The following is a 22893-nucleotide window of genomic DNA, read 5'->3' on the forward strand; positions in this document are numbered from 1 at the left end:
TCACCAAAGGGCACTTCCTGCCGGAAGTAGACAGGGACTATGGTTCCCTGCTTAAACCTGATCGTCCTCTGGCCCAATGTGCCTTGTACCCCCCCATTTTTCTCATCAACACGGAGGTTAAGTTTTATGCCAAGCTGCTCACTAACCACCTCTTGGGGGTGTTGCCCCACCTGGTCCACCCAGATCAGTGTGGCTCCATCCCTTGCCACAGTACTGAACCTTCCATCAGAAAAGTTTACTCGGCACTGGCCCATATTCAGTCCCTAGGAGGTTCTGCATCAATTTTGCTTATTAACTTCAAAAAGGCCTTTGACAACCTGCAATGGTAATTTCTGAAGGAAAACCTCAGCAATTTGGGTTTGGCCCCAGGTACCGGGTGTACATCAGGGTCCTTTATGGGACCCCACTAGCGCAAGTGTGAATAAATGGAGTCTTGTCCCCTAGGTTCCCCATAAGGCGAGGCACCAGGAAGGCTGCCCCCTCTCTCACCTGCTCTTTGTGTTGGCTATATCCGTACAATCAGGGGAGGCCTGGTGCACTACGACACGCAGGTGTGGAGATTTGATTGGGGATAAGTAACAGAGGACAAGATTGCCCTATATGTGTTTTATGTTCTCCTGCTCCTCTCCCAGCCAGCGGAGGTGGGGCCTTGTCTGATCAAAATCCTGAGCACCTTCAACATAGATTCTGGTTTGCGGGTTAATTGGGACAAATCTCTCCTGGTTCCTCTACGGAGTGACCAACAAGACGAGCCTGGCACCCTGGAATCAGTTTTTACACCTTGTAGTGCACATTTCCTGGGAGCCGGAAATTGCCTGGTGTCTTAACCTTCGCCCTTTGTTACGGAGGGCCCTACAGGACTTATACCAATGGGACAAACTGCCCCTTAACCTTATGAGTAGAATAGCCTTCTTCAAGATGATGATGATCACCCATTGCTACTTTAAGCACTTCAAAACGTTCCCCTCCTAGTTCCACTCATTGGTGACACTGGGGTGATGGATGACCCGGGCAAATAAGCACCCAAGAGTGCCCTTTAGTACATACATTTGCACTCTCTACAACAGGGGGCTCACCATGGCAGATATTCACCTATACTATTGAGCAGCTCACATTCGGACCCTAAGTGACTGGTTGCATGGGGACTCGGATGACCCAGCATACTGGGGAGAATTATACTTAATTGACCTAGCTAGTATAACAGGCATCCTCTAAGGGGTGCTATTCTCAGCGTCCTTTCCAGAATTGACCAAGTGTGGGGTTTAGAGGTGGGCGATACGTTGCATTAGAGAGGACCGCAAAATCATGCTTGAGACTCCCCTATAGGAAGACCGCTAGTTGGCACATGTCGTGAACCTTGAGGGCTTCCAAGGATTGGATCGTAAAGGGATATCACGCTTACAGGATGTCGGAGACCGGGACCATATCAAGTCCTTTCAGGATCTCCTTTTGGACTTCCAGATGCATAAATCCAAGCTTTTTCATTACTTACAACTGCAACATGTCCTTTCCAAGCACCAGGCGGAGCTGAAAGAAGGCCCACATTATAGTCCCCTGGAAGGGCGAGTATTTAGCTGTCTTTTGGAGAAAGGAGTGGTCTTGCAAATCTACAAAACCTTTGTAACACATTCCCAGGATCTGATGTGTCACGTGAAGGAGAGGGTCCCCTCGACGGGGCAAATGGGATGGATGGATGCATGCATGGCTCTCTGCAATCTAAAAATATCAGCACGGTTCAGGTTCTTACAGTTCTAATACCTCCATCAGCACTACCTTACAATCTTCTGTTTTTGGAAAGCACGGGTCCATACCTCCCCTGCTTGCAAAAGACTGCACGAACGCCAGAGGGACTTCAAATCGAATGGCATGGTCCTGTTCTGTTATTCTTATCAATTGGACAACTATTATCTCTTCCCTAGCCCTGGTGGTGGGACTACACCTTGAGGTAACCCTCAGTGCTCGCATTATTGGTATTCTGGACGATATGAGGGGGCCTCAAGGAGGCAAGACATTGGTGGGGCTAGGAATGTTGCTGGCCAAGAGAGATATAGCCAGGCATTTGAACTCTCCTGTTTCTCCCTCTATCACAGGCTGGATGAATGGCATGGACTGTTGCGCCAAGATGGAAGAGACAATTTACACTGCACTGCGGTGTTCCCGCAAATATGAGAAGATTTGAAACAAATGAGGTGGGCATATCACAATCTAGATGGATGAGGCTGATGTGCACACAGATAGTATTTCACATCTTAGGGGTGGGGGGTAGCAGGGTACAGGCGGTACCGTTTATTGTATGTTTATTGTATGTTTATTATGTTATATGAGCACACAAGAGGTGTACCTCATGACGAGCTGAGCTCGTCATGAGCATCGAAGGGGTTAAATACAATTCCTTAAATGCCAAACTTGATATTCCTACCTGCTCCCAATAGAAAGTTCTCTCTTATTACATTGCAGTAGTGTTTGAATTAAATCTTCAGAGAATGAATTAAAGAGTTTTTCACTACCAGGATATGTAAGACTTAAAGACATGTCCAACTTTCTTAATACACTGCACCCTGCCTACTCTAGGGGTGGCATATGTATTGAAAAGGTTTAGGCTAGGCACAATGTTTATTTTGCCAGGTCAAAATGGGCAGTTACAACTGCATACACAGGCTGCAATGGCAGGCTTGAGACACGTTTAAAAATGCTACTTGGGGCGTGGCTACGAGCCAACCGAGATGGCGGCGTAGTGAAAGAGCTCTGAGACCGAAGCGGCTCTTACTACATAAATCCGTCTGCTAATCCAGCTTAAGTGAACCTCCTGAAGCTGATCTGGAGTGTAGAGACTGAGGGGCAATGTCCGATACTACTCCGGACAAAATCGGAAGAGGAATACCGAAGGAAGACCGTGCAGACGAGGTGGGCCAATCCGCGCACCTGGACGCCGTCCTAACGCTGAGCCGTGGGCCGACCGACCGGAAGTGTCCTGTGGACGGAGAAAATCACCGGAAGTTACCGCGGATCGAAAGTGGATCGCTTCGGCGGTCAGCACGGAGGAAGAGGAGGTGAGGCAGTTGCGGACGACTAGAAACCCAGCGGCGCTGCCACCCACGAGACGGCGGAAAATAAACACAGAGCCCCGGCGACGGAGCGCCTGCTACGCTCGGCGCGTTCCGGGACCCGGGGGGCTTGCAGGCCGCTTTGCTGACGGGGCTCCGGGGCGGCGCTTGCTCCCATCTCTCCCTGGAGACTAGTAAAATTTATCAAACAGAGGCAGTGGTGCAAGTGATGTGCGGAGAGGGACCTGGGCATTGTCCATAGAGACCGACGCTGCCACACTCAGTCCTGTAGTGAAGGTGCCAGAGATATCCCACGCACGGGAGGCACATGATAGAACTTGGTGGGGAATTCACCGCTCCGCTGGGCAGCCGAGACTAAGTAAGCACACCTGGACTCTGGGAGTGTCCATAGCTGGGACTTGAGGTGAGCGGTGCGGCTGAGAAGGGTATACCGCCATAAAAAAGACCGGTGGTGCTGACTGGCGATCGGAGGCGTGAGGACCTATGGTCATATCAGGGGAGTGGTAGTGGAGCCATTAATTTACTGCTCATTGCCTAAATACGCCAACATACTGACACACCTTGTGGCGGAGAAGGGGCTCTGGAAAAAGACGCCATTTTGATACCGCTGCCCGACAACGCGAAACAGCAGTCTAATCGGCATACTGTGGAACGGTAGCCCAGATCCAGTAGCGAGACAACAGCCAGAAACAATGGCGGGAAGGGGACCCAGAAGCAACGCGGCGCAATCAAAACTGGAGAAATACGCCTTCGATAAAACCGCCGCACAACATCCGGAAGGACGCCCATCCACGGGCAAGAGCCCTGAGGGAGATGGCGTCAAAAAAGTAACATTGGAAGATCTAATGAAAATGCTCTCCAGCGTTCAGACGACAGTGGGTTCTATCTCTACAGACGTTGGCCTACTGAGGGCAGATCTCCACAAGATGACGGAGCGAGTGGCGCTGGTGGAAGTGGTCACAAAATCTTTAGTAGAGGACACCTCGGAACTACAGCTGGCTGCGGAGCGCATGGAAGCGGTCACCAGGAAGCTACAGAAACGACTGGACGATCAGGAAGGACGCTCGCGGAGGAACAACGTCCGAATCCTAGGCATACCAGAGTCGGAAGGCAAGCAAACGATGGATCTATATGTGGAAGACTTAATTAAGACAAAATTGCAACCAAAGGGCCTCTATCACTTCTTCTCTGTCGAAAGAGCGCATAGAGTCCCCGGTGGAGCGCCAAAACCGGGGGCACCACCGCGGCCAGTGCTGGCTAGACTCTTTAATTTTCAAGATAGAGATGCCATACTTCAAACAGCCAGGATCTCTGCACCTATTAAAATACAGAATTCCACTTCTGGGAAGAGCAGCGCTATATAAAATGTTGGCACTCCCCAGATTCCTATACGCACTGGAAAATTCGCCATTCCCTGTCCCGGCGAGCTACTTCCACAAGGTGCGGGCCCTGGAGTCCCCCCTGCTTTGGGACAATAGACCGGCGCGCATTGCCCAGGTTAAGTTAACCAAGGGCTGTTACGAAGGAGGGATCGCTCTGCCTAACCTGCAATTATATTATTGGGCTGCCCAACTTAAAATTATTAACCAATGGATACATGCACCCCGAGACGACCCTGCCTACAGAGCGGATAGGGCACAGCTGGGAGCAGAAAGCCTGCTCGCATCACTATAGAACAGGAGTCAAATTAACCGACTGGTGGGACCCACGAAGCACACGGTCATGCTGTGGCATGTAGCACAGGCAAAGCTGGGATGGAGGGACATCATCACTAAACTTACACCGCTTTGGGACACTAAAACACTAGGGCAATTGAGGAAGAGTAAGGGATTCGCTCAATGGGATGCCATTGGCATATCCACAGTGGGGGATCTGTGGGACAAGGGCGAGGTGGTCCCGTTTTCCCTTCTGCAGCAGCAGTACGACCTAGGCCCAAACGAAACCTAAGATACGTGCAGATAAGGCATGCGCTGCGGCAGGCGATACCACCAGATGGAGAGGTCCCCGAATATTCCCCGCTAGAGGATAGACTTCTTACGGACTACATGCAGCACAGCGCCACTTCTCTCACCTACAAGAAGCTAATAAATAACCAACCAGACACTGAAACTGCAAGACAAGTGGGTAGAGGAACTGGGGGACATGGATGAGACAGAATGGAATGAAGCGCTCGCATCCCCAAGAGAGGTAGGGATCTCATCTAGGCTCAAACTAGTCCAGTTAAAAATTCGACATCGAGTGTACTATACAAGGGTCACGCTGCATAAACTACATATAGCTACACACCCCTATTGCCTCCGGAGATGCAGAGAGGAGGGTACTTTACTTCACACCCTTTGGGATTGCCCACTAATAGCCGCATACTAGCGCCAAGTATTGCGCACAATGTCGCAAGCATTGAATATATCACCGACTCCTGAGCCGCGAAAATGTCTTTTGAATATTTGGGAGTCAAACGATCTATCCCGGCATGGGTTGTTGTGGTGCACTTTAGCCTAGATGGTGGCGAAGCGGGACATAGCGCAAAAATGGGGGTCCCCAGAACTTCCTACTATGGCGCAGTGGTGTAGGTATATGGATCTATTAATGATTACAGAAAGAGCGGTATACATAAACAGGGTATGCCCTCGTAAATGGAACAAGGTGTGGTCTTCATGGAACTCATACAGGGGGGACCTTTGTGATCCTCTGCCGGAGGATGATGACACAGACTCAGATGAGGAACTAGAGGAGGAACAGGAATAGATAGTATCCTTGTGAGCCTAACATGACTGTATGGAAAAATCCACTGGATGTTACCTTACTAATGTACTCCATCCATGGGTAAGCATTATTTGTCACATGTGCTAGGATTATTGTTGTGTTGGATGTCGACAAGTTTGTTTTGATTATGCAAAGTTTTATAAAAAAGTAATATGCAAAATAACTACATTGGAAAACTGCAGACCTTTTCAATACTCTAGTATACTTTCTGGATGACAGTGATGTAAATCATTGCAACGCCGCAGAACCCCAGAGATGTCGGCGATAGGGCTGTGTATTGAATGTACGGTTTATGGAAGCCGAAAGTGATGCAGCCGGCCCAGTGGGTTGTAGGCTAACGGCTGTGTTATTCTGAAATATATGCAATAAAGGTCTTAAAAAAAAATGCTACTTAAATGGAAGGCAAGTCAGTGCTGCAGGCCCACTAGTAGCATTTAATTTACAGGCTCTGGGGACACATTGTACCATTATACTTGGGACCTACAAGTAAATTAAATGCACCAATTGGGTGTAAGCCGATTTCACAATGTTTAAAGGAGAGAACACAGCCACTTTAGTACTGGTTAGCAGTGTTAAAGTGTGCACAGTACTAAAACACAAGGATAATGGGTTCAGAAAACAGATGGGTGAAAGCAAAATGTTAGGGGAGGACACGGCAGACAGAGTCAAGTCCAACCTACTGGCATGCCACCAGTGAAACTACAACTATTAATTTGGGATGTTTGCCATTGAACAAAGCCCAATAAATACAGATGCACGCTGCCAGTGGGTGATTATTTGGTCACATTGTACTTTCCCTCCTTGCAATTCAGATGAAGAAGTAACACAGTTGTATGCCTTTACTCACTATGCCTGACGTTCCACACACCAACACCTAATTACAGACTAGTAGGCTAATCCTAAAATTGAAAAACACTGGCATGAAAGCCAACGTCTGTAGGGCATTGGAACCACTGCCCCATCTATGCATCCTGTGTTTTTAAATGAAACTTCATTGGTTTATAGGGATAGCACATAGATAGTTCATCACATAGGATATTACATTTAGTATCATGTCATTTTGCATTACTCTGTTTTGGTACGCATATATTGATTCAACTGGAACATAAGTACATATACTGTAGCATAGATCATACCCATTGGGGGTAAGTGAAAAGACGGAACAATGCCTTCATAAGAAATATTCATGGAATCGAATTTGTATTTCAGAACATCAAAAACAGTCATACTAAAAGTGAGCAAGGCAGTCCATGTGTCTTTTTATCCCCTAGAACCAATACATAAACTAACACCATCCCCTTCCGGTCTGCTTTCGTGTTAGGCTTCCACAATTAAAGTAGTAAGAGATCATGGTGGATAGTCCAAACACACCCGTGGCATATCCATCTAGACCCCAGTGTTGCCTCTCCCCCTTTTCAACATTCCTAAGGTGTAAAGCAGTGCATCTTGCATTCCCATTCCTGGATGTGATAACTCCCCGTGGTTCCCTCAGTGCAGATAGCATAACCAACCAAACTTGTAAATCATCCTCCAGTTTATCATCTCTACGGACTTGTCTCATCCACACTTCCTCCGCAATTGCCCATTCAAACAAGCATTTGCAATGCAATAGGTCTCGCATTAGCAAAGTTTGATCTATTGGTATTGTAAATGACAATCTTTTTATTTATTGTATAGTATTGTATTGTAATTGCATTTATAAATTATGTGTTGGTTTAGAAAATAGCGAAATTAATAGCTTTGTAATTTACAATGCCAATAGTTATAACTTTCGCAAATGTGACACCTATAGCATTTGTAATGCAATATGTGTTGTATTTACGTGAGTTACATGTATTTATATTACGAATATCAATGTTTCTTTTATTAATAATTAATACTTATTGTAATTTATAATGGCAATAGCTTAAACTTTTGTAAATAACTTTTGTGAAGATTATGTTCAGTGTATTTCATTGTGCCGAAAATCCAAGAACAGAAGTGAAATATTAAAAATTTTTGTGACATTTGTAATAAAGCTTTAAACATTGAGAGAACATATTTGAACCAGTTGTTGAATGGTTGCACAGATTGATGCGGTGGTGGCGCAGAATGATGTTGTGCTGGTGACGAGTGGGGGCTAATTTGTGAGGGTGCAGTGTGTGAGGTTGCAGTGTGTGAGGGGGGCAGTGTGTGAGGGGGGCAGTGTGTGAGGGGGGCAGTGTGTGAGGGGGCAGTGTGTGAGGGGGCAGTGTGTGAGGGGGGCAGTGTGAGAGAGGGCAGTGTGAGAGGGGCAGTGTGAGAGGGCGCAGTGTAATGAGTGTGTGAGGGTGCGGGGTGTGATTGTGCAGTGTGTGTTCCCTAAAGTAGTATGAGTGCGCAGTGTGTGAGGGGTCAGTGTGTGAGGGCGCAGTGTAATGAGAGTGTGTGAGGTGTGTGAGAGTGCGGGTGTGAGGGTACAGCGTGTGTGGCCTAAAGTAGTGTGTGCGCAATGTGTGAGGGGGCAGTGTGTGAGGGTGCAGTATGTGTGGACTACATTACTGTGAGTGAGCAATGTGTGAGTGCGCAGTCACCAATACTGTGCAGCATGGCTTTTAAAAACAAAAAAAAACCTTGAGCGACCTGCATGTCATTTTGTAGGTGCGCACACCAATAAAACAATTACATGAGTGCCTTTTTTTCTATGTTTGGATCCAAGTTGAATGGTAAAACGAACAATAAAAAAAAAGTTAGCACAAATGGTGTGGGGTGCTTGGCTTTGAAAATATATAAATTAATAGCATTGTTATTCACAAAGCCAATAGCTTACACTTCCCTAATGCGAGTCCTACTGGCTATGGGAATGCTTGTTGGTAGCAAGCAAGGACAGTGCTGTTGTAGTGCTGAGTGAGGCTGTTGTGGTGCTAGGTGATGATGGGGTTGGGCTGAGTGATGTGTTGCTGTCCCTGAGTGATGTGGTGGTGCCCCTAAGTGATGACCCCGAGTGATGTGGTGGTGCCCCTAAGTGATGTCCCAGAGTGATGGTGATGTGGTGGTGTCCCAGAGTGATGTGGTGGTGCCCCTAAGTGATGTCCCATAGTGATGTGGTGGTGTCCCAGAGTGATGTGGTGGTGTCCTAGAGTGATATGGTGGTGTCCTAGAGTGATATGGTGGTGTCCTAGAGTGATATAAAGGTGTCCTAGAGTGATATAAAGGTGTCCTAGAGTGATATAAAGGTGTCCTAGAGTGATATGGTGGTGCCCTAGAGTGATATGGTGGTGCCCTAGAGTGATATGGTGATGCCCTAGAGTGATATGGTGATGTCCTAGAGTGATATGGTGGTGTCCTAGAGTGATATAAAGGTGTCCTAGAGTGATATAAAGGTGTCCTAGAGTGATATAAAGGTGTCCTAGAGTGATATGGTGGTGCCCTAGAGTGATATGGTGGTGCCCTAGAGTGATATGGTGATGCCCTAGAGTGATATGGTGATGTCCTAGAGTGATATGGTGGTGTCCTAGAGTGATATGGTGGTGTCCTAGAGTGAAATGGTGGTGTCCTAGAGTGAAATGGTGGTGTCCTAGAGTGAAATGGTGGTGTCCTAGAGTGAAACGGTGGTGTCCTAGAGTGAAACGGTGGTGTTCTAGAGTGAAATGGTGGTGTCCTAGAGTGATATGGTGGTGTCCTAGAGTGATATGGTGGTGTCCTAGAGTGATATGGTGGTGGTGTTGTGTGGTTTGCAGCCGTGTGAGGCGTGCAGCAGTGTGAGGCGTGCAGCAGTGTGAGGCGTGCAGCAGTGTGAGGCGCGCAGCAGTGTGAGGCGCGCAGCAGTGTGAGGCGCGCAGCAGTGTGAGGCGTGCAGCAGTGTGAGGCGTGCAGCAGTGTGAGGCGTGCAGCAGTGTGAGGCGTGCAGCAGTGTGAGGCGTGCAGCAGTGTGAGGCGTGCAGCAGTGTGAGGCGTACAGCAGTGTGAGGCGTACAGCAGTGTGAGGCGTACAGCAGTGTGAGGCGTACAGCAGTGTGAGGCGTACAGCAGTGTGAGGCGTACAGCAGTGTGAGGCGTACAGCAGTGTGAGGCGTGCAGGAGTGTGAGGCGTGCAGGAGTGTGAGGCGTGCAGGAGTGTACAGCAGTATGCAGCATTTAGCAGTGTGCGGCATGCTGCAGTGTGCGGCGTGCAGCACTGAGGTGTGCAGCAGTGTGAGGCGTGCAGCAGTGTGAGGCGTGCAGCAGTGTGAGGCGTGCAGCAGTGTGTGGTGTGCAGCAGTGTGTGGTGTGCAGTAGTGTGCGGCGTGCAGCAGTGTGCAGCGTGCAGCAGTGTGATGCGTGCAGCAGTGTGATGCGTGCAGCAGTGTGTGGCCAGGCAGCGTGCAGCAGTGTGTGGCCTGTAGCGCGCAGCAGTGTGCGGCGTGCAGCAGTGTGCGGCATCCACAGTAGGCAATACTTGCTAAATTTCCATCGGATGCCCAAAATGATGACTGGTTAGAGGAAAGAATGCAGCATACCAACCAGAGCTGTAGACTTTAGAAATTGGGAACCAGGTTCAAATCTTAGCATCCTGTCCTCATGCCAATCCTTCCAAAAAGGCAGAAGCATGTCAATATCAAACTTATAAATATTTTAATATTGGGATTGAATCAGTCAATTGTTAAACATTGGATTGATTTTTTAAGTTGAAGCGTTTGGATGCAATTAATGCAGATTGTTTGGGAAATATGATGTAACATAACATCCAGAGCTGCCTTCTTTGAAACAGGGGAACCTGGTAGAAGTTTTCGCGTGCGTTGACTTTGGAACAGAGGAACTGGGTTTAAGTCTTGGCATGCTCTCCCCGTGCCAGCCCCCTCTAAAAAAACGGGCAGAAACATGGCGATATGAAAAATTTTGAATACTGTATTTTCATTGCTGCAGTACTTACTAAACTTGCGGTGGTATGCAATAAATAATAATTATTTGGGAGACAGAATGAAGCAATTCGAGTTGCTTACTTTGAAATTGGTGAACTGGGTCCAAGAACTCTTGACGTGCTCTCCCCTACAAATCCCCAGCCCCTCCAAAAAAAGGCACAGACATGCCAAGCTCAAACGAGGAGCAGGATGCCGAACGAATATTAACTATGCCAGTGAAATACCAAACATGTTTATTTACAAGTGCTAAGTCATTCTACAGTTCACTGTATCCGATAAGGGTGTCCCAGTAGTCAATGTTTGAATACAAGCCAGGCTGCACTACAGAACAAGTTGCATCTTGGCATGGCAAGATTAAATGATTTGCCCACTGCCCAGAAACACAAGATGGTTAGGGGGTGGGGAGACTCGAACCTGGTACCGGCTTCCCCTGTTAAGGGGAAAAGTCTCAATGCGTGCATGCCCAAGCTGTGCAACTGCTCGTGACATCACAAAATCTTGTCCGGGTGGTAGCTGTGAATTGAGACAGAGAGCAACCACTTCCTTCTTGTGAAGCAAAAGAGACGTCACGTGCACAGTTTGTTTCCTAAAGCACATTCTGTGCACAATAAGGCAGCCACTATGGCTTTCTTAAGTCACCTTGTTTTTGCAGCATCTATGTCATCTAGATTCATACGCTGTGCATATCATACCATCTACAGGTTGAATCCAAAATGTGCTTCTTGTTTTTGTTAAAAATAATCTTTTCACCCATGGGAAAAAGGCATGTCTTGTAAAACTAAAACCCTCAAGATTAGGCTTTTAAACTTCCTTTGTGTCGCCATGCTTTCAGATTAATATTTTTGCCGTTGAGAAGAAGAAAAATAATGAAACGCCCCAGCCCGGCTTCAACAGGAAGCCAGGCAACCTTTGTTGGGACGGGGGCGGGGCCAGAGAAATACAGGAAGCAGACGGGAGTCAACCCGGCGCTCCCGTGCCCGCCGGAAGATTTGCGTGACTGCGTCTCAGCGCGGCACCCGCCTGTTGCCCAGAATGACCGGATAGCTGCCGAGGGACACGAACGAAGAACCTGGTGAGTGGGGCGGGTCTGGTGGGGCGGCGGGGGTCTTGGTGCGCTTGTGTGTGTGCTGTGTATGCGACGGCGGGGTGTGTTCTCTGTATGTATGGGTGCGTGTGTGCTTGTGTCTGTGTATGCGTGTGTGTATGCAGTGTGTGTGTGTATGCGACGGCGGGGATGTGTTCTCTGTATGTATGGGTGCGTGCATGGGCGCTTGTGTGTCTCTGTGAATGCGCATGCGTGTGTGGTGCTTGCGAGGCAGGAGATGAGCACAGCGCCGTGAAGGGGGGGGGGGGAGCGTGTGTGGATGCAGTGTGTGGATGCAGTGTGTGTGTGTGTGTGTGTGTGCGCTCGTGTGTGTATGCGACGGCGGGGGTGCGTTCTCTGTATGTATGGGTGCGTGCATGGGCGCTTGTGTGTCTCTGTGAATGCGCATGCGTGTGTGGTGCTTGCGAGGCAGGAGATGAGCACAGCGCCGTGAAGGGGGGGGGGGGGGAGCGTGTGTGGATGCAGTGTGTGGATGCAGTGTGTGTGTGTGTGTGTGTGTGTGCGCTCGTGTGTGTATGCGACGGCGGGGGTGCGTTCTCTGTATGTATGGGTGCGTGCATGGGCGCTTGTGTGTCTCTGTGTATGCGCATGCGTGTGTGGTGCCGTGCGCGCCCTCGAGGAGGAATCTGAGACAGCGAGGCTCGTGCCTGATCGCTGTCTCACATTCCTCCAGACACGCCAGCAAAAGATGTCTTCGCAGACAGCAGGCTTCGCCTGCTTTTTACGTCTGCTCGACCTAAAAAGTATATCATCCACGCCACGCATGTAGGGGTGTCAGACTGAGCCACATAATGGCTATGCGCTTCTTCACAAGCATCACCAGCCCAAGGAAGACAAACTTCCTGCTTAATTTTTTCTTTGCAGGAGAGGGAATCAAACCCAACAATACCTGAAGGATCTCCATCTGCATGCCCCACCCCGAAGCCATATTCAAGTTGTGCAATATTTTTTGCCAGTAGGAAGACAAGGATGAGCATACCCACACCATATGCCGAAAATCTGCCACCTGAGTCCCACACTATGAGCAACCAGTTGGGCAAGTATCCTAGATACCATGCAGTACTTGTGGAGTAAGATATGTCTGGTGCACATAATTATATTGCAGGAGTTTTGAGTATACATTGGAGCTAACTGTACGTACCCCCCGTGGACTCTCAACCAGTCCTTAGCTGATTAGGGTTCCCCCAGGATGGCCTCCCACTTGGTCTGGACAGGAAGCACCACCTGTGGTAGATCATCACTTCCCTGAACCATTTCATACAGTGCAATCAAGGAGTTGGAACAGAGCGGTTCATCAGAAAAGGACGGGCACACCTCCTGAGCCGTGCCCGAGATTTTCATAAACTGAAGGTACTGACCTGTAACCAAGAAAAAACTTTGACGGCCTCCTCCCTTGTAATGAGGCGCCGTCCGGGATATAGATCCCTCATAGTTTTGCAGCCACCATGCTTCCACTTTGACACCGAAAAAGTCTGCAATTCGCAGGAAGAGGTGCACTGCTCAAAGGCATTTCCGGGGCGTAAGGGGCAAGCTGGAGAACCCTACAGACCACTCCCTCACATACCCCCCACCACCAGACGGATAACATAAGGGAAGGTGGAGGGGGCCCGCGAACCAGACATCAGGAGGACCGGCAGGAGTCCCCCCCCCCAAGTGGTCCCCCGCAGAAGCCTCTTCTCCCAATTATCGACCATGGAAAGCCAATGAATCGCATGCTGCAGTTGGACTGCCATTTAATGAAGTTCTCAATGCAGGACCGCAGGCCCACCCTGATTCAATGTTCTCTTTGGGGTAGGAAGCCTAATACATATGAGCTTGTTTCCCCCCGGTAATACGACTATCAAACTATCTAGTGTGCAAACATATTGCCTAGGGATTGCGTAAAGAGTACTCTGAAGGGCACAGAGGGAGAGTGGCAATATGATCATTTTCACAATAGCAATCCTCCTTATAAGGGACAAGGGCAGCTCCTTCCAGAACCTAATCAAAGTGCGCAACCCCTCCACCACACTTCCAACATTAAGCTTGAGGTACGAGAGGGCCGTGTGAGTCAGAAAGATCCCAAAGTAGCAGCCATCTGTTGCCACTCAGGGGAATCCCACCCTAGGAAGCTTACCTGCTGGGATTCCCACCAGTTTTCCCAGTGGAAATAATTTGGATTTGTCCTGTTTGACACAAAGACATGATAGCTCCCCAAAGGCCTACATGACGTTGAGCAGAACAGGCACCAAGTAGTTCAGTTGCTGCAGATACACCAGGGCATCATCAGCCTAGAGAGACCTCATAGTTGGTCTCTCCTAGTGATTTTCCCCACAGCCCATTGTTTACACCAGGGTTAACACCAACGGCTCGATGGCAAACAGGAGGGGCAAGAGAGGGCATCCTTGTCTAGAGTAACCCTGCTCAGCCAGATGGACCCAGAGACCACTTCACCCAAGAGCACCCTGCCGAAAAGATCAGCGTATAGGAGGTGAACCCAACGGATGAACCCAGGGTCTGAACCCATCATCTGGAACACCTGCCACAGGTATGCCCAATTCACGGAATCAAATGCCTGCTCTATGTCAAGGTATGCCAAGGTAAAATCATCGGTCAGGAGCCACAAAGCATGATACACATGGTCCAACCATCTCAAATTATGGAGGGTGTTACGCTTCGGAATAAAGCCGGATTGATTTGGGTGTATTAGGGTGGGAAACTGAGGGAGTAGACGTGCCGCCAGAACACTGCTGAGGATTTTCATGTCAATATTTAGGAGAGAGATCAGCCAATAACATTATTCTTTACGAAACTAAGGCACCAATACAACCAGTTATGTTCAAATCAAAAACCCAAATAAACTCAGGTAGTACAATTACGATAATAGTCCAGAGAAAGCTGAGAACATGTACACAGAAATGGAATGGAGTCTCTGCAACACCAGGGCACTACCATAGAGAAGCCAAGCAACCTCCTAGTCAAAAAGAAATGAAACATAAGCAACATAATACAGTACCGGACAGGAGTTGCTGATTTTCTATGACGCCCAAAATACTTTGTAGCTTTAATGACAGAGGGCCGTTAGTTCGGGAAGGATGTTGTATAGTAGCATTAATGAAGACCTTATTACCCAACTGTGGGGTGTTGTAGCACATTATCGTATCATACATTATCGTACGGGTAGCACACTACACCGCGCGGAAGTGCATAGTTGGCAGAGTGATGTATTTGGTGTAATCTAATGTGAGAAGCGTTTTTTTTTTAAGTTTTAGTATGCTATATTGATTTAGCAAAATGTTGAATATAAAGTGAAGACGATTATAAATAAATACATTTGATTACATTTGTACTGATAATTAAGCAGTGACAATAAGTAAATCTAGAATAAAATTAGAGAATAAACTATTTCAATAAAGCATAACATTGACGCATGAAAAAGAAGAGAGGCGGGAGGGAGATTCTCAGAAAAAAAGGTACACCAGTGTCTAGTTAGAGGGGGGAATAATAGCAACGAAAAGTGTAAGCATTCAAATCAAGCATAGCAAATTGAAAAGCAATTTACAAGTAGAAATAAAGAATATAAACTTATCGAAATGGTACAGCAATATTCTCTAACAGTTTACTATGAAAAGTAGAGTTGTTAAATCTAGATATGTGTATTTCTTGATATAAATATTTTCCTTATTTATCTATATGTTTATTACTTAAACTCCTACACATAAAAAACTTTGATTCTCTTCAATGCAGTACCCTATATTTCACCCTATATCTCTCTCAATATATCTGCTTCCTCCACTCTTTGACTCACCTCAAACCTCATTCTACTACTGTGATTTCCAAAAAAACCTTTCTAGACTCTTCCCTCTACTATCCCTTTTTGGATCACATCAAACATCATTTTAATACTATGAGCTCTCAAACAACCCTTCTAAATTCTTCCCTCACCTATCCCTCCTTTGCCTCATCCGAAAACTAATTTTACTAATATGATCTCCCTAATCCATTTCTAGATATGCTTCCCTCCTCCATCTCTCCTTATACTTAGCCCAAACCTCATCTTACTGCTATGATCTTCCAAATTACAGTTTCTAGTCTCTTCCCTCTTCTATCCCCCATTATCATTTTCAATCCAAGTAACGGACTTGCATGTTCACCACTCAAATTAACTCAGATTTCACTTTACAAATCGACTACTACTCCTTTTTGAGTTTTAGAATAGCGTGCTGCTCCCTGAAAAGCGATTTGACGTATCGTATGGGGTACTATAGGAAAAAGAGTGGTAGTCGGTCCGAAACCCTTACTAGCCGTTTTAATGGAGCAAACAGTCGTGATGATGCTTGTCCGTGACATGGGGAGACCCCTAAACCTCCTAGTTCCGAAAGTGGTTCCAAATGAATATCTAGACAAGCTTTAGGTACTTTCTTTTTCAGAAGTAAATTCCGAGACAAGGGTAGTAGGTGCTATATCCTTTTCAATGCGACGTCACGGTAGACGACCTCTGCCCCTGCTCGCAGGCAGGTCGCCCCCTCGCTGCTACACAGCCCTGTCTGCCCTGCCGGTCTAGCCTCCTGGACCCGCATTGCCCGTAACACTGGTATCCCTGTGCTATCTCGCTCTCGCTGTGCCCAACTCCCTCTAACTTGTACCATACTGTTTTTTGTTTTCGCATCTCCTCTGTGCCCCATTTGCTTCTGTGCATAACTTGTTCTGTTGTCAAGCCCCAGACGTCCCCTACCTGACGGAGACCTGGCTGACCCCCTCCTCAGCACCTGACCTCGCCATAGCCATCCCGGAAGGCTACAAGATCACCCGCAAGGACCGCACCAACGGAACAGGAGGCAGAATCGCCATCGTCCACAGAAACACTCACAAAATCTCGACAGACGCCGACGACAGCCTCAGAGGCATCCTCATCTACAAACCCCCCGGACCCTGTCCGCAGTAAGGCGACTCCATTGCCGACTTCATCAGCACACACGCCATCACCTTCACGGACTACATCCTCCTCGGGGACCTTAACTTCCACCTCGAGAACAACAACAACGCCAACTCCTCCACCCTGATCGACAACCTCGGACTCAGCCAACTCGTCACTACACCCACCCACTCTGCCGGCCACACGCTTGATCCCATCTTCTCAGAAAGCACCCAAGTCTTCTTGGCACCACCGAACTCCACTGGACCGACCACCGCTGTATCCACTTCACCTTCTGGAAACCCACCACACACCATCGCACCCAGCAGATGCCTTGCCGCAGCTGGGGCAAGATCACCGAGGACCAGCTAACCCCCACCCTTGCCCAGAGCCCACCCGCCGACCTGACCGACCCCGACGCCGCAGCCTCAGACAATGGATTAACGACTACGCCAACACCCTTGCCCCGCTCAAGAAACCCCCAACACCCACACCAGCAAGAGAGCCAGCTGGTTCACTGAAGACCTCCAGGCCTCCAGGCCTCCAAGCGAACCTGCCGAAAACTAGAAAAAAACTGGACCCGCGAAAGAACACCGGAAAGCTACACAGCCCATAGGAACGCCACCCGCTGACACCACCAACTCCTCAGATCCGCCAAAAGGACCGCCTTCAGAGACCACATAAACAACAATGCAGTCCCAGTCCGGGTTCCGCAGCAACCACAGCACCGGAACTGCCCTCATTGCCGCCACCGACGACATTAGGATTCTGCTCGACAAAGGAGAAACCGCGGCTCTCATCCTCCTGGACCTGTCAGCCGCTTTCGACACAGTCTGCCACCACACACTAAGAGCACGTCTCAACAACGCCGGAATCCAAGAGAAGGCCCTGGACTGGATCACCTCCTTCCTCTCCAGCAGAATCCAGAGCGTCCGCCTCCCCCCTTCCGCTCCGAAGCCACAGAGATCATCTGTGGCGTACCCAAAGGCTCATCCCTCAGCCCAACGTTGTTCAACGTCTACATGGCACCACTCGCCCAAGTCGCCCGACCGTACGACCTGAACATCATCTCCTACACCGACGACACTCAGCTGATCCTATCGCTCACCAAAGACCCCCCACACCACCAAAACCAACCTCCACGAAGGAATGAAGGCCGTAGCCGACTGAAGCTGAACTCTGACAAGATGGAGGTCCTCATCCTAGGGTTCACCCCCTCGGCCTGGGACGTCTCCTGGTGGCCGACTGCACTAGGAGCACCCCTACACCCACCAACCACGCACGGAACCTAGGGGTCATCCTCGACTCCACACTCTCCATGACAATGCAGGTCAACGCCATCTCCTCCTCCTGCTTCAACAGAAGGACTGTCACCGAGACCCTTGTCAGCAGTAGAATGGACTACGGCAACGCACTCTATGCAGGAGCCCCGGCCAAACTCCTGAAGCGGCTCCAACACATCCAGAATGCCTCTGCCCGCCTGATCCTCGACATCCCCCGCCGCAGCCACATCACACCCCACCTGAGATGGGGAGCACTGGCTCCCCAATAAGAGGATAACCTTCAAACTCCTCACCCACACACACACAAGGCACTCCACGACACCGGGCCAGCGTACCTCAACAGCCGACTCAGCCTCCACACCCGCTCCGCAGACCGCGCCCTCGCCATAGTCCTCCTCATCCGAAGAGTGACCACCGGCAGCAGATCATTCTCCCACCTCGCCAAGACGTGGAACACCCATCCCATCCACCTACGGCAGACCGAAGACCTCCTAACCTTCAGGTGACTCCTCAAGACCTAGCTCTTCGAACAGTAGCAGTGTCCCACCCCCCCTATCGCCTTGAGACCCTCACGGGTATGTAGTGCGCTTTACAAATGCTATGATTGATTGATTCATTGACGTGTGCGGAGGACAGCCAGGGGCCGTCCGATCTGCACACGCGTCAGATTCGGCTGCACCCCGGCGGAATGTCCGCTGCGGCGAAGCAGATATACATGCAATTACAATATGTGTGAGTGACCAGAGAGATGCTCTCATCTTGTTATGAGGTAGCAAGCCCTACATGCTCAGTTAGTAAATCCAGCTGTCTGCCACCCCAGGACACACACAGGTTTCAATCATCAAACGCATCTTATCAATTAACTCCTCAGTTTGGACTTGGCAACTTCCAGTGTGGCTTCCCCAATCATCATCACCCAAATCTCATCTCACCCTCTTCCCCCTACTCGCGACTCTGGTGTCTCCCCCTCCTCTTTCTGGTCATGACCTCTTCCTGCCACAGATGTGTCCAATAATTCTCCAGCCATCATAGTTCACATTCGGGCACTTATTTCCCATCTTTCCTACCCTCTCTTAAAATACACCCACACCACTCAAAGCTGCTCATCCTGTCACTGCACACCTCTGTCTGAGTCCCGCTCTCCCCACGGTCTTCGAAATCTAACTCCAGTACATTAAAGAATGACTGACCGATGTAAAAGGGAGGCGATTTCTCAAAATGTTCTGCTAATGCCTCTAATGTTTGTACTATTGAGGCTGACTCGGCCTGACAGTGACTGACTGCCAGAGCACAACAGTCCGTTCCGTGGAACTGAAGCGGCCGTATTTCTCCTTACTTTGCTTTCCTGACGGTAGTGCACTTTATCTACTAACCTGATTTTCCCACCAACTAAACCGACACCGTTACTGCGAAGTTGATTATTCTCCTTCTCATTGCCCCCAACTCCTTAGTAGTACTTTCAACTTGCCATTTGAATCGGACGGCAACTTGGAGCAAAGCACAACTACCTGCAAAAAAAGGGCCCGAAACAAGCCCTACCCACGCATAGATGTCGATGGGTTACACAGTGACCACCAAATAAAGCCGAACAATCCAACTTTTCCCAAGACGTTAGGAATTGTTGAAAATTTGGGATGTCTGACTATCTGTTAAAAGGAAGGACCGTGACGTAGGAACACATAACCTTTTGCAGGGCGGAGTCATAGTATAGCCGGATAGAGCCAGTGTTGGGAAACAAACTGTTAACCTAAGCTATCACTTCTCACGTCACCTGGCTCTTCCTGCTGTCTTAAGCCCGAGGTTCACCTCTCTGACTTGCTAACAGTCAGGCACTCTGTAAACAGCACCGAGTGTTGCAGCAGCTAAATGCTGTGCTTCGCGCACATGCTTCCTCTGGCGTTCTTCAGCCAATCGATAGCTGCAAGGGTTTTCCCGCCAATTCTAAGCGCTGTTCTGATGCACCACAGCCAATGAACAAATAACGAGATGGCCTAGCCAATCACAACACACGTTCCCGGAAACTCTAACTTTACTGTTCTTAACAATATGTATTAAACAAGCATTTGCAATGCAATAGGTTTCGCATTAGGAAAGTTTGAGCTATTGGCATTGTAAATTTCACATTTTTTATTTATGTTTTGGTTTTGAAAATAGCGAAATTAATAGCTTTGTCATTTACAATGCCAATAGTTTTAACCTTTGCAAATGTGACAATATGTGTTATATTTACGTGACTTAGATGTATTGATATTACAAATAACAATGGCTTTTAATTTTTTTAAAATGATTAATACTTGAAAGTTATTGTAATTTATAATAGCAATAGCTTAAACTTTAGTAAATAACTTTTGTAAAGATTATGTTCAGTGTATTTTATTGTGACGAAAATCCAAGAACAGAAGTGAAATATTAACATCTTTTTGTGACATTTGTAATAAAGCTTGAAACATTGAGAGGACATATTTGAACCAGTTGTTGTTGAATGGTTGCACAGATTGATGCTGTGGTGGCGCTGAGTGATGTGGTAGCGACCAGTGATGCTGTGGCGTTCAGTAATGCTCTGGTAGCGCATAGTGATGTTGTGGTGCCCCTGAGTGGTGATGCTGTGGTGGGGCTGAGTGATGCTGTGGTGATGCGATAGATTGACAGAGTGAGTGCGACAGATAGATAGAGGGAGGGCGATAGATAGAATGAGTGCGATAGATAGAGTGAGGACGATAGAGTGAGGGCGATAGATAGATAGAGTGAGGGCGATAGATAGATAGATAGACAGATAGATAGATAGAGTGAGGGCGATAGATAGACAGATAGAGTGAGGGCGATCGATAGATAGGCAGATAGATTGAGTAAGGGCAATAGATAGATAGATAGATAGATAGATAGATAGATAGATAGATAGATAGATAGATAGATAGATAGCTAGAGTGAGTGCGATAGACAGATAGAGTGAGGGCGATAGATAGACAGATAGATCGAGTGAGGGTGATAGATAGATAGAGTTAGGACGATAGATAGATAGAGTGAGGGCGATAGATAGAGGGCGATAGATGGATTGAGTATGGGCGATATATAGATAGAAAGATAGAGTGAGGGAGATAGATAGATAGATAGTTGATAGAGTGAGGGCGATAGATAGATAGAGTGAGGGCGATAGATAGAGTGAGGGCGATAGATAGAGTGAGGGCGATAGAGTGAGGGCGAAAGATAGATAGAGTGAGGGCGATAGATAGAGTGAGGGCGATAGATGGATAGATAGATAGAGTGAGGGCCATAGATAGATAGAGTGAGGGAGATAGATAGATAGATAGATAGATAGATAGATAGATAGATAGATAGATAGATAGATAGATAGATAGATAGATAGATAGCGACAGTAAACATCCCGTATTCAAGGAATTTACTGTGTGCAATTTTAATTTTGATTCAACGTTTCAATGCGTCCCCTCGAGCACCTGTGTTATGCTACTAATATAAATGAATTTGCAGATGTTAATCACTGTAACCAAACAAAAGGAGGCAGACATGTGGCCTCTGGCTCCAAAGGCACAAAACCTGAGTTCAGATCTTAGTTCCTGCACATAGGCAAAGCGTCTTATCTTACAGTTTTGTGCTTTCTGAGCGGACGGGCACAGTGAGTGCTGAGAAGCCGGACTACCAGTGTGCTCATTGTTTTGACTGCCTCCTTACAGTTTTTTTCTATCCAGCCATGAAGTGAAAGCACCTCAGCAAGTTAACTACACCACATATTTCTGCGTGCAACAAGAAGTATCTGGGGTCTGATTCCAGTCGGGGCGAGTTAGACGTTAATTCTTTTTTGACCAACAAAGTCAGTTTGAAACGGACAGTAAAATAAATAAAACACACTGCACGCCTTCCGCTGTGGGCTCAGAGACGAGAATGGATAGGGAAGGAAGGCCCGGCAGAAGAGCTGTTATGTCTGATGCTTGTGGATAGCTGACGCTTGTGGATGTCTGATGCCTGATGTTTGTCGATGTCTGACGCTTGTGGATGTCTGACACCTGTGGATGCCTGACGCTTGTGGTTGGCTGACGCTTGTGGATGGTTGACGCTTGTGGATGGAATTACGCTTGTGGATGCCTGAAGCTTGTGAATATCTGATGCTTGTGGATGTCTGATGCTTGTGGATGTCTGATGCTTGTGGATGTCTGTTGCTTGTGGATGTCTGTTGCTTGTGGATGTTTGATGCTTATGGATGCTTGATGCTTTTGGATGCCTGAAGCTTGTGAATGCCTGAAGCTTGTGAATGCCTGAAGCTTGTGAATGCCTGATTCTTGTGAATGCCTGATGCTTGTGCATGCCAGACCCTTTTTGGATGCCTGACGCTTGTGGATGTCTGATGGGTGATGCTTGTGGATGCCGGATGGTTGTGGATGACTGATGCTTGTGGATGTCTGATGCCTGATGCTTGTGGATGCCTGATGCTTGTGGATGTCTGATGCTTCTGGATGTCTGATGCTTGTGGATGTCTGATGCTTGTGGATGTCTGATGCTTGTGGATGTCTGATGCTTCTGGGTGTCTGATGCTTCTGGATGCCTGATGCTTGTGGATGCCTGATGCTTGTGGATGTCTGATGCTTGTGGATGTCTGATGCTTGTGGATGTCTGTTGTTTGTGGATGTCTGTTGCTTGTGGATGTTTGATGCTTGTGGATGCTTGATGCTTTTGGATGCCTGACGCTTGTGGATGTCTGATGCTTGTGGATGTCTGTTGCTTGTGGATAACTGATGCTTGTGGATGTCGGATGCTTGTGGATGTCTGATGCTTGTGGATGTCTGATGCTTGTGGATGCCTGATGCTTGTGGACACCTGATGCTTGTGGATGTCTGATGTTCCTGGTTGTCTGATGCTCCTGGTTGTCTGATGTCTGATACTTGTGAATGCCTGATGCATGTGTATTTCTGAT

General features: G+C 48.1%; 1 protein-coding gene across 1 annotated transcript in view; it reads right to left on the bottom strand.

The window, feature by feature from the left end:
- The window catches only part of BRCA2 (BRCA2 DNA repair associated), a 616646-nt gene extending 597197 nt beyond the window's left edge, over positions 1-19449 (bottom strand). The window contains exon 1 of the mRNA XM_086935127.1: positions 19343-19449. The gene's annotated coding sequence lies outside the window, so the exon portion shown is untranslated. The remainder of the gene's footprint in view (positions 1-19342) is intronic.
- Positions 19450-22893: the final 3444 nt, after the last annotated feature.

The sequence above is a fragment of the Lissotriton vulgaris genome, chromosome 8 (genome assembly GCF_964263255.1).
Source record: "Lissotriton vulgaris chromosome 8, aLisVul1.2, whole genome shotgun sequence".
In the NCBI taxonomy this organism is placed as follows: Eukaryota; Metazoa; Chordata; class Amphibia; order Caudata; family Salamandridae; genus Lissotriton; species Lissotriton vulgaris.